The sequence below is a fragment of the Anser cygnoides genome, chromosome 13 (assembly GCF_040182565.1).
Source record: "Anser cygnoides isolate HZ-2024a breed goose chromosome 13, Taihu_goose_T2T_genome, whole genome shotgun sequence".
NCBI classification, from domain to species: domain Eukaryota; kingdom Metazoa; phylum Chordata; class Aves; order Anseriformes; family Anatidae; genus Anser; species Anser cygnoides.
Window position 1 is genome coordinate 16,526,719 of NC_089885.1, and position 13,034 is coordinate 16,539,752.

The following is a 13,034-nucleotide window of genomic DNA, read 5'->3' on the forward strand; positions in this document are numbered from 1 at the left end:
ATATAATGCCATACAGCTAATTAGCATCATGTACTCTTGATGTGTTCTCTTAGGGGAATCATGGTTCAAAACGATAAGTATGTAGCTTGAGAAATTCTTAATCTGGGCAAGTGGTGCAGTAAAATATTATTCACTGAATAACAAAAGGAAAACAACAATAAGTAGGAGCAGTCTATTTCACATAAAGTGCAGAGTATCCTTTTGCTCCTTTTCATATTGTTTAGTTACAGTGATTTACTCACTGAATAGATGATGCAATATGTACTATTTTAGACTTGCAGTATAGGGTTTGTTTTATGTCACTCTATAAAGAACTTTTATTTCTGATAGGTTTGTCCTTTGGAATACCTTTCTTTTGGTGCAATCTTGATGTTCAGCAATGACAGAAAACTTGATGTTCAGCAATGACAGAAAACACCTTGACGTTCAATGACTCAAGAAGCATTGGTTTGTAAGTTTTTTCCTCAAATATGTTAAACACTCCAGAACAAGCTGTACTCAGGCAGGCTCAGTGTACCAGAGTCTGGGATACTCAGTGTATCTCCTGCTACTTCTGGGAGTAGATAGAAAAAACAGCTTTAGAAAGGTGTCAAGGTGCCATTAAAAAAAAAAAAAAAAAAGAAATTTCATTTTCTGGGGAGATGAAAGAGATCCATTTTGGCAAAAGTGGGACCATTTGTATAGCAAGCAGCTTCAGGGTGAATCTGGGAATTAGTCTGGGAATAGGAACAAGAAAAATGTTAAGGAATACATCACTCTTTTAAGGGTAAAATATTTGAAAACTACATGGGTAAAACAGGCATTTTCATGGGAGAGGGACTGACAGCTGCTGAGATATGCTGGTGTGATGAGAAAATGAGAATACATTGCTATTTGGATTGTTCATGTGCATTATGTTTTTCTAGGATTTTTTTTGCCTTGAAGAACTTTTTTGTCCTATTTTTGAACAAAGCAGAATCCATGTACTTCTAGCAGAGCTGAATTTTGACACATCTGGGAATAGCAACAATTGTAGGTCTGAGTCCAATGATTTTGATTGGAGGTTCAACCTTCAAGTGTAGTACAGATCACACTTTAAAATACCTGTCAGTTTTTGATTTGTCTTCTGTCACCAAAAGGAAGAGCAAGTTAAATGGTCTGTAGTAAAAAGCAATTGAACAAATCATTAAAAAAAAAAAAAAAGAAAAAAAGAAAAGAAAATAAATGAAAAGAAAAGGAGTGTATTCCTCTTTCTGCTTGGTTTCTAGCGGTAGTTTCTGGGTATTTTTCAAAAATTTATGTCTCGTAACAAAAAATATAGCACTATCTACTTAAAAAGCTGTGCATATCTATGTTTATTGATATACATTCCTGTATATACGTATGCCTTATGTGCAAACACATGCACACATTCTAGGCATAAATAACCTTAGTTCACCAGTTCTATCGAATATACAAAATATTTTCAACATTTCCTTCTGTAATTTTTCCCACTCCTTCAGAAGACTAAAAACAGACAGCAGCCATTTTTGAAGTAAGGGATAAATATGCAGACGAACAAAAAAAATCACATCTCTCAGTTCTTTTCTGTACATCATCAGCTCTCATCATATGAGGAAAAAAAAATATGTTTAGGGTTTGTAACAGTACTATTCTTTGCATTGAAGAGCACATCTGAAATACCTCAGCCACGGAAAAGTATATGGCTTGGAGATCATTTCTCAGTGCTTGTAAACAAAGTATATATGACAGGTACAAATTAAAATTTGTGTGTTTTGTTGACTGATGGGGATTTTTAAGTGGTATTTGACTGAAGGATGAATTGCTTCATTGGTGTCTGTTTTTAGCTTTTTTTTTTCTGAAATAAACAGTTGTGTGGAGGTTTTTTACCTGTTTTTTTGGGGAGACTTGAGTTGTTTTTTTTTTTTTCCTGTGCATGCTGTAATACTGATTCTTTGAATCATGCTGAGACATATTTTGGGAATTCATGGGATTATCACCAGGGCTACTGCTATCAGGCAGAACACATGCACATTTTATTATCTCATCCAACAGGTTTTCATTTTCTATGCACATTGAGTCAGCATAGAGGGGGAAACATGCTGCCATTACTACTGGCATAACTTGATAAATATTATAACGGTCTTTTCAGTACTGCAGAAGCTCATTCTGTCATGATAATTCAAAATTAAAGGTTTCTTCAAGTCCTTATTTCCTGTCTTTTTCTTTCTCTCATCTTCCCTTCCAAAATGGACAGTATCCTGACCCTGAGCAACCTAAAAGGTGGTTCATATTCTTAAACTATGAAATGATTAAATTTGTCAAATGAGTTTGTGGAATCTCTGAAATGTAAACACAGCTGTAGCCACTGTCTCCTTTCTGGAAACTAATCTCTGACAGTCAGTTAGGAAGAAGAGACAGGTGCATTGAGTGAGAATAACTGTTAAAGAAACTAGTTTGATTAGTTTCCTAATACCCTGAAAACATCAGTCTGATAGTTTAATAATCTACTTGGTCTGAATTATAATTTATTGTATATAATGCAAACTGCGTCAGATATGGATCTCTATTTTGAGTTGACTATCACAGTAAATTCTAGTGTGGTTTGTGGAAACAAACACAAGAGACGAGACAAGGTTAGCTCACCATACAATCTATATTCCCATGAGGCTGACTATAGGACTGTCTTTGTGGAAGTGTGAGCTTCTCCTGTGGACACAGTGTGAGCCCAAAACACTCCTACATGCCAGTACAGCGTCAGCAGCTTGCACCTTTTTCTCTTCAGTTTTGCTTTTCCCTGTTTTCTCTCCTTCCCCAGCAGGAAAAAATGAAATGAAGTCTTGCTGGCAGAATGTTGTCAGGTAACTGACTACAGGTACCTTAAATACAGCCGACTACTCACATGCCAGCTTGCTAGGGCTCCTGCACAGGTTGCCTTTCCTGCATTGCCTGGGGCAGTGTGCTGGGAAGGGCGCTGCACAGTCCAGCACCTGGGAATGAGTTGTGCTTTGGCAGAACAAGCTACAAAAAGGGTAATTTCCCCTCATGAAATCTGCCTCTGACAGTGCCTTTGGAATTTTGTTGAATTTGTTTGTTTCAGTATTTTAAACAGGCCTTTCCTTCTAATGTATTTATTAGAGGTGATGGAAGTCCATTGTTGTAAGGATAAAAACTGCTTCTGTGATTACTAAAATCTCTGCACATGTGAAATTTAAGGCTTAAAACTCTGGGTTTGTCATGCAGTGTGACCTGTCCTGTTTATTTAATGTTATTGTTTTTGAAATAAATGTGTTTTTTGTTTGTTGTTGTTTTTTCTTTCCCTTGTTACAATTTCTTCCCCTTCTAAGTGACTTCTGTGTCTTGGAGAAAAATTGTATTTTTTTTTTGTTTCCTTTTTTTTTTTTCTCTCAGTGTATTTTTGTAACCACTAATGCCGTTCCTTTTCTATCCATTTGGACTGTGTGATTCTTTTTTGCATGGATTTTCCCCTTGTATTCCTCCTTCTCCCCTGTCAGCTGGTTCTCCATCTATCATGTTCCATTTTCAGATCTGTTGCCTTTTTTTCAAAGTTAATCCACAATTCACAGTTCTCTTCTTCGAAATCTTCACACTTTAACATATGCACAAAAAGTGTGGAAATTCTGTGCATTCTAGTTGTTACAGGACAAAAGTTAGTCTTTCTATATATCTTTGACAAAATTTGAGGAAGGTGTTCTGAGCTCTTTCATCATGCTAATAGTAGTAATTCAGTCTTTGTCTATTTCGAAAGGGGAAAAAAAAGCATTTAACTAGTCAGATGATCTTTTCACAATCAGGAACCAGCCTACATATGACAAAGTTAATTGGAGATACCTTGCAATCTGGGGCAAAAATCAAGACCAATCATTTCATTGTATTGAAAATGATGCGTTCAGGTGTGTAAGTTAACGTCGGTAATAGGGATGAGACACTTAAGTAGGGAAGAGGAACCATGCTTGGAATTCAAAGATGATATGGCAACAAGCTGATAAATCTATTTTTTTAATGAAGAAAGATATTTAAAAAACAAACAAACAAACAAAAAACATAAAACATTTTATTCTATAATGCCTATATCTCATAGTTTAATTAATGAAAGCACTGTGAGAGCAAGTCTTTATCATACCTAACCATACCTTTCTGGGTTTTATAGTAACAAGTCCCAGATTTTAACTCTATACTCAAGTGCTTTAATTGACAATTCCCAAACATAAGCATATTCACCTTATTCATTTCTACAAGGTATGCACTGAAATTAAATGCAATATTTTGAAGTCCTTATGTTGTGCAGTTTTTTTTGGCTTTCTTGCCCGTATGCTAGAAGTATTAGTCATGAACGTACAAGAAGTAGTGCTCTGATATGGGGCAATCAGAACATATAAAGTGTTCTTCTGCTGGTTGGAATAGGTTAAAGATCTCTGCCCAGCATACAGCAAGGAATGGGCAAAGAATCCGTTACCTTCCATAACTCTCTAGGCAGTGAATATCCTGAATTTTTCCTTTCCCAGCTGTGCCCTTCACTGTTTATGTTTTTTTCTTTTATGACCCTCATCATAGGTCTTTAAATATGGGATGTTGTTTGCTAAGAAACCACTCCATTATTCCAGGAACATATGTTCATGACAAGTACAAGTCATGAACATTTGAATAGTCTCCATCTGGCATGAATTAATATAGTATCATAATAAATGAGAAGTGTTGATACTAAGAAGCTTGTATAGGAATTCTAGATTTAACCAATATTTATAGTTATATATATATAAAATTTGATTTTGTATTTACTTTGAAGAGCATAAATAAAAGCATGATTTACGATACCAAAACTGACTGAAAGCCATGAGGTGCTTCTAGTAGTGTATTTCTTGAAATACCCTGATTATAAAGCTCTCTGAAACCCCTAAGTGATTTTAAGTGCTTTCTAGATCTTGGAAAAAAAAAAAAAAAGTAGGGAAAATAATAAGTGCAAAATTAGAATATATTGCTTTATGCTGTATTGAAGACATGGGTGCTAACTCAGCATTATTTGTGAACATACGTACTTTAAACCTTCTATTGCCCCTTGAGTATATAACATGTATATAGCGTCCATATGGCCATACAAAGAACAAGCACACAGTAAAATTACCTTGACCCCAGTGTGTGTGTTGTTTATTCAAGAGAGTTGCTCTTACTTTCTAAATTGAGCAGAAAATAGTATTTTTTTTTTTACTGATGACGATGAACTCCTAGCATAATATAGCAAACACTGGATTTTACAGACTATTGTGTATTCTGTAGAATGGCTAAATATAATTTTAAAAGTTGCTATTCCAACTGTACCTTTGCACTGAGTATATTTAAAGTTTTACCGTGCACTTCTGCACTCTTCATAGAGCTTCCTATGTTCTGTTTTTGGTTTATTTTGATTATCATGAAATGATTTTAGAATGCATAGAAAAGATGTACTGCATAATCCCATTATGGAGGCTGTACTTTTTGTTGTGGTCTTTGCTAATACTGACATATTTAAGATCACAGCAGTCCTGCCACACTTGAGTTTGACATAATATTTTTTTCTCACAAGCTTTCATCTTCTTGTTCTACTTCATTTAAAATATGATACTCTGATACTCATAGTGCACACATCCCTGTGACATGTGTACACTTTCCTGAGTGCCTAAGTTCAAAAATTTACAGTAAGGAAAGAATTTTGTCTTTGGTATATCTTTAAAAGGAAGGGAAGAGGCAAAATTATAAGGTAATAATCTTAGGATGTTCAATAGAACGGAAGAAAGGAAGAAAGATACATTAAGTTGATCTGTGGCCTATACAGTATTTTCTAGCACTAAAAGTGTCAGGTAAGACTTTTGAAAGTACCTGAAAAATTTAAGCTGAGAGACATAATACAGATTTTTTTCTGGTAACTAGGATAATACTCCCCCCAAAAGGGCAATAAGCAACCAGAAAACCATCCTTAGTCCCAAAGAAACAAAAGTCAGTGGGGAGAGGGAATATTTTGTTTTGTTTAATGTTTCTTCATTCTGCTTTACAACACTTCATTACGTCACAGCTCAGACGTAATACACACAGTTGTAGCCTGTCCTGCAGCGTGCTGGTTATTTGCCAAGCAGCAATACAGTGATGTATTTAGTTTCCTATTTTGGATGTCCACAAATAAGAGTTAATTACACTTCTGTATAACACTTTTCTGCAACGTGTATTAACTGTAAACAGCATGGTATTGCCCAATTTTTATTTTTGTTTTTCAAAATACATTAGTTGATCCCCAAAATACAATTTGGAACCTTCATCTAAATACCTCCAAATGTTTTATATAGCAATCATGTAGTTCAATGGGTGATTCAAGCTACTCACTTTTTTTTTTTTTTTTTGGATTCATGATTTACTTTTGGTTAAAAGGGCAGACAGCAATGTCTAAACTATTTCCAAATTTCTTCCAGATCTTTCTTTTGCTGTATGCCTTTGGGAATGATTGCTTCCTGGAATAAGTGTGGAATCTGGAATATCTTCTTATATACAGGCAATGTTCACTGCATGTGAACAAAATTACACTTTGGGTATGTTGAAAGACACAAGGTAGCCTCAGGTGGAGATCTCAGCAGAGAAGTCCTGGAGCCCTTTCCCAGCTCAGTTTCCAGCCTACTGTTTTGTCATGTTCTTTTACAGCAGTCTTCCCGTAGTGCTCCCTGATGTAGCACATGTGAGGAGATACCAGCTCATTAGAAGTCTCTTTGGAATCTTTTGCGCTTGGCTAACTTATTCTGTATAATGACTTTCATTTTGAGGAAAATCAGAAGGTCTGCTGGCATGAGGAGCTGAAGAAATAGAAAGACAAGGAGCTATGAGTTGTCTAAGATTTTTGACAACTTGTGTATTTTGGCTGAACTTCATGTGAAAGTCTATGGCAGAGACGCATTTTTTCCCTTCCTCTGCACATGAGTGTGACACTATGTTCAAGTCAGTAGTAGGAAAGGGGCAGAGTCTGGCAGATTGCATAACCCAAGTAGTGTTTTTAATAAAGGTCCTAGGACTTGGCAATGTGGAAGAGGCAGATAGGTAGTGGGATAGCAGTCTTGTCTGGCTGCCACCCTCAAGTAACATACAGCCTCCTTGTTTAGTGTGTCTGGGTGTAATATTCACTGACACAGAACAAAGTATTTTTAGGAGTGATGTCAGTTCACTGGCTGAAAAGCATTGTTTGGCATGCTGAAATCATTCCCAAAAGCACTCACTGCTTTTGAGAATGGCACTTTTCTCTTTGCAGAATGTTATTATTCTGCATGGTAATGACTGTTTTGAAGGGCAGGTCAGGTAGTCAAATAAATGTGTGGTTGGTGTTTTCTGATTGTTTCTAAAATAGGCAGGCCAATTTCTGCTGAAGGAGAGTGAGTCTGAAGTGTGCCAAAAATCATTCTGATTCGCTAGAGAAATTCCAATAGCTGTAAGCACAGCCAGGGGAGCTGGGCTAATGTGTGCAGCGAAAATGATCATGTACTGTTCACAATGTGGTCATCTTATCTGTGTGCCTCTGTGCAGACTGTACAACAAAGACAAACAGGAAGAAGAAGCAGAGCTGGCTCTGAGTGGTGACCCAAAAGCATAGATTAGCTCAGAAATCACAAATATTTGTGTTTGTGAAGTGAATGCTTGTGTAGGCATATGTGTAGTGTTTAGTGACATCAGACAGGGAAAATAATTAATTTAGATTCTTCTTCATTTATAATAATGAGAAATATCAGAGATTTTAAGTAATAATGATTCCTATTTTTGCAATTGTATGGACTTAGAATGACTGCATTACAAAAATACTGTACCCACTCTAAGACTCTGTAAAACATTTCTAAACAATTGAGGAACAGATTTGCATGGATTTCCGAGGGAATTACTTTCCTGAATCATTAAAGCAATCTGCAAAATTCCATCCATAATTACTGAACGCAGTCAAAGAGTGAGGAATAATAAGAGGAAAATATGCTGAAAGTTGTTGCTCTCTGACGGTGTTTAATGAGCATGTCAGGTAATACAGCTACTCTGTATGACAAAGTACAATCTTTCATGCTGTGTCAAAAAGCTTCTCTAAAGTGCTTTTCATATTAAAGGTGTCAGATATATATCAAGTTTCTCTCAATTTTATGAAGCAGAAAGTGAAGAATGAGTTAGTGATTTTTAAGATCACTAAGAATTCAAAACCAGAGCGAGGAGCTCACTTACTTCTTTCAGTCCCCTCCTTTACTCTCAGGACATTTTAGGAGTTTTTCTTTTTAAATAATTCTAGGAATGTAGAAATGAATGTTTAAAGACACGGGGTATTACATCCAAGCCAGTGAGGTTAATTCATTTCAGCATGTGACTGTCATTTTGTGCCACTGAATGCTAAGACCTCATTTTACAATTCATCTAAATGGATTCATCCCCATCTTCGAGGTAAATGTATTTTATAGAAAGTTCTGAGCTCTCAGCAGTATGAACCGGGATGAAAACAAGATATTTTGGGTTATACTGTGGGGAGAAAGAAAAAAAAAAAAAAAAAAAAAAGGCAGTGGTTAAGTTGTCTAAGAGCAGTGCCAGCCATGAACTTTATCTTTTTTTCCCTTTTTTTTTTTTTTTTTTTTTTTTTTTGGGGGGGTGGGGTGGGGAACGAGGGAGTGGGGGTGGGAGGTGGGTGTGTGTTGTGACTAAAGATGAAAGTTTGTTTATCTTATCTTTTGTCAGACCAGAAGTATTGTTGAGAATGAAGCACAAATGAGGAACGGTTGCAAATGAGGACATCTTTGTGTCTGACACACAGCTGGTAGCTTTGACATGAGGCTGGGAACCATGATTCAGAATTGGTAACTAAAAGCTGTGAGTTCTGCAGAGTTTGGGGGGATAGCCTGCTCATTTCTCACTGATTTTTCATACTTTAATATTCAACACATATTCACATATATCTCTATTTTTTCATCCCACAGAGGCTAGCAATTTTAACTAGTCATATTAATCAGTTCAACTATTAAAAGATAAAAGCAGTTTGCACTTCACAACAATAAGGGATCAAGGGAATTGATGCTGACCTTGTTCCTCTTGACAGTTTTAAAACCTGTATTTAAATGAAGCTCACTTCTTTTGTTTCATGTCTGTAGAAGGCTTGTGTGCCAGAAATAATGTATTGTTTAAATGGCAATTTTAACCTAGTTCTAGAAACATGAGGTTTCATGACACCTTGGAGTTCCCCTAAGAGCTTGCTGCTTTCTTCTGGGCCTCCTCTCTCACATCCTGTAATCCAGGCACTCCTCTTGCTTCTCCTGTGCCAGCTCCACTGCTTGTCACTTTTTTATCCTGAATGTTATTTTGCTGGCAAAAAACTAAACCACTCCTCTGCAAGGCCAGATGAGCATGTAACGAGTGCAAGGGAAGCTGGGAACAGCAGGACTGGACCCTTTTGACATCAACAAATCCTTTGATCTTCTGGGATGTCTCATGGGGTTCACCACAAGGTGTAGTTTGGCAAATGCCGAAAGCTGCTGCCAAAAGCAGTCCTGCCACCTCCAGCCTCAGGTAGCTAATTTCTACCCCAGCACCATTTCCCTTGTGCCGATCCTGGAGGCCCTTCTCAATCAAGGAAGTGATTTTGATTAACTAATCAGTTTGGGGAAAAAAAAAAAGGGGGGGGGGGGGGGAATTTTTGTTGGAGTAGTTCCATCTATTTTGCTGCAAGACTGAATAGTTACTATAGCACAAAGAGGGAAGTGTCGTAGCTCCTGATGTACAAGGGGTTTTCTGCTGGCTGAGGGGCAGTTACATGAGAAGTTTTTGTTATTGCCACGTTGACACTGCTAATGTAGAAGTTTGTGGAACTATTCTGGAGTATCAAAGCAAAAAAAAAAAAAAAGTGACATTTTTTAAGCTTCTGATGCATCTGATGTTTTTTAACCCAGTCAATTTCAGTAACTGTGAGAAGCAGTGGAATGCAGAAGACAAATTGTAAAGCTGCTTTGTACCTGGAGGAAATGAATCATCAATCTACAGAGTAAACTAAACAAAATGGACCTTCTTATCATTTCAACCAGACCTGCGAAAATCAACTTAGAACTAGTGTGTTCTGCACTAGTGGGAAAAATCAAGATTTTCCTTTTTTATGCACTCCTGCATACTCTGTCCAGCTGAAAAGTCACAGCTACTCCCAAGTACTGCTACTAGAGTATGCTGCAAGCTCAGTTTTCTGCTTCTATGGTTTTTACAACCAGTTGTCCTACCAATTGGATTAATCATATTAATACAAGTAAGTAACTATAACAGTCAAAAATTTGGAAGCTTTTGAGAAAATTAGAGGATTGCAATATTTGGCTCATATCCAGTTTATTTGGACAGATTTCTTCTGTCCAAAAGTTCTACCCTCAATCTATTTAAGCAGCTCTTTGCTGAAAGCATATATTTTCACTATGCACTATAGTGGTGCCAGTGGCTTCACCTTTTCTTGCAGTAGTGATAATGTTGTTACTAACTAGCAACCAAAACAGCTGATGCTGGCAGAAAAGAGTTTGCAAACTTACCTAAAAGGGATTTAACAAATTAGATTGAATCATGTTGTGTTGCAACTTAATTTTGTTTTCCATTTTAAAAGTTGTCCTGTAGTGATATTGAAACAAAATGCACTATTATATTAATGCATTATCATATTAAAGCTCCTTAATCTATCTCTTAATTTTATAAAAACTGAGTAACAGCTTGGTGGAGTGCAGATGCTGCAGTTGCTACTGATTCTAAAATGCATACAACTGTTTTTTTTTCTATTTGAGAGAGTAAATTTCATTTATTTTATATATCATATGTATTTAATTTAGAAAATGAAATGCTTTATCATAAATCCATTAAAAATCTGTTCAAAAACTGGATCTGTTCAGTTGTATTACAAAAATGCTAATTCCTAGTATCTTTATCATAAGCTTTTTATTTTTTTAAATATAGTTTAGCAGTGCATCATTCTGTAATTTTACAAGTGCTCACTATAAATCTACTCTCAAGTTTTACTTTAACTAACTTTTATTCTGAATATTCCTTTATTTTAACCCCTTTCTTTTTCTAGCAAGACACAAGGTGTTGATTTGAAATGCCTTTTCTCTATGTTGAATTGCTTGAACAAGTTTGTTCCTAATTTTTGAAGTGCAGAGGGTCTGTCCAACAGCTTTCTTTCTAACTGACTCTGCTCAGAGATATTTGACAATTGTTTTTGACAAATAACCTTCCATAAAAACATAAAGAGGTTTCAATATTTAAGCAGGTTTTTCCAGTGATTTCTACTTCTGTACAACTTTGAATTTCCTGCTGTTTGTGTTGACCTATACATAAATGAAATGAGCCTGTGTTTGTTGATACCTGTTTTGATGTGTTGTAGTTTTCATTGCAAAATATGGAATAGAAGATGAACTGTGGAATCCCTCTGGAAAAATACAGTTTTTATAAGCTGGACTGGATATATATGAAACATTTCTGCCCACTCAGTTAGCTCTACTTGTATAGTGTAATGCATGTATTCTGGGTGTGTTTTTCAGAGAAGACAAGTTCCCCAGGTCGGTGTTGGGGGACATTCTCTTTAATATCTTTATTGATGACTTGGATGAGGGAATTGAGTAAGTCTGCAGGTGATACCAGGTTGGGGGGGAAGTGTTGATCTGCCGAAGGTTAAGAAGGCCCTGCAGAGGGACCTGGTCAGGATAGATAGATGGGCAGAGGCCAATGGGATGAGGTTCAACATGGCTAAATGCTGGGTCCTGCACTTTGGCCACAACAACCCCATGCAGCGCTACAGGCTTGGGGCAGAGTGGCTTGAAAGCTGTGCAGAGGAAAAGGATCTGGAGGTGCTAATCAATGCTCGCTTGAACATGAGACAGTAGTGAGCCCAGGTGGCCCAGAAGACCAATGGCATCCTGGCTTGCATCAGAAATAGTGTAGCCAGCAGGACCAGAGAGGTGATTGTCCCCCTGTACTCAGCTCTGGTGAGGCCGCACCCTGAGTACTGTGTTCAGCTTTGGGCTCCTCAGTACAAGAAGGACATCGAGGCCCTGGAGCATGTCCAGAGAAGGGCTATGGAGCTGCTGAAGGGCCTGGAACACAAGCCCTGTGAAGAGTGGCTGAGGGAACTGGGGTTGTTTAGTATGGAGAAGAGGAGGCTCAGGGGAGACCTTATTGCTCTCTACAACTACCTGAAAGGAAGTTGTGGGGAGCTGGGGGTCAGCCTCTTCTCACAGGTAGCTAGTGATAGGACTAGAGGGAAAGGCCTCAAGTTGTGCCAGGGGAGGTTCTGTTTGGAAATTAGGAGACATTTCTTCTCAGAAAGAGTATACAGGCATTTGGAATGGATTGCCCAGGGAAGTGGTGGAGTCACCGTCCCTGGGGGTGTTTAAGGAAAGGTTGGACGTGGTGCTTAGGAACATGGTTTAGTGGGTGATAGTAGTAGTAGGGTGATGGTTGGACCAGATAATCTCAAAGGTCTCTTCCAACCTTAATGTTTCTATGATTCTATGACAAGACCTCTCCTCCCATGTTGGTTGCAAAACTTTACTGTGTGTAGTGCAGAGAGTTTATGTAGAAACTGGTTTGAGATTTAGGGAAAAAATGTTTGAGTTGTCAATTCAGATGTAATGAGCCACCTGAAGCCTTAGTACTTGAACTGCTTACTTTATCAGTCAGGCTTGTAACTGCCAGGGAAATGTTCTTTCAGCTATATTTATGTAGAGCATCCAGATGTCAGTTAGCTAAATCACAGTCATATATTCTCTAGAGAGATTTTAGGTCTTGTTTCTAGCTAAATGATACTGCAGGTGCTAATCAGAATTCAGATCAGATGTCAACTACACCAGAAGTTTTTGTCATTTCTCTCTTCTTCGTCTTTGCACGTGTTCTCATGAGATGGACAGAGGAAAGCATAAAGCAGTATGATAAAAATTTGATAACTATGGTAAAAGAAATTCTATTATAAGGAAAAAGACAGGAATGCTATTCACATTTATTAGTGGTTTATTTTATTTTTCTTAGTCTGAAGAACTGACTCTATAGCC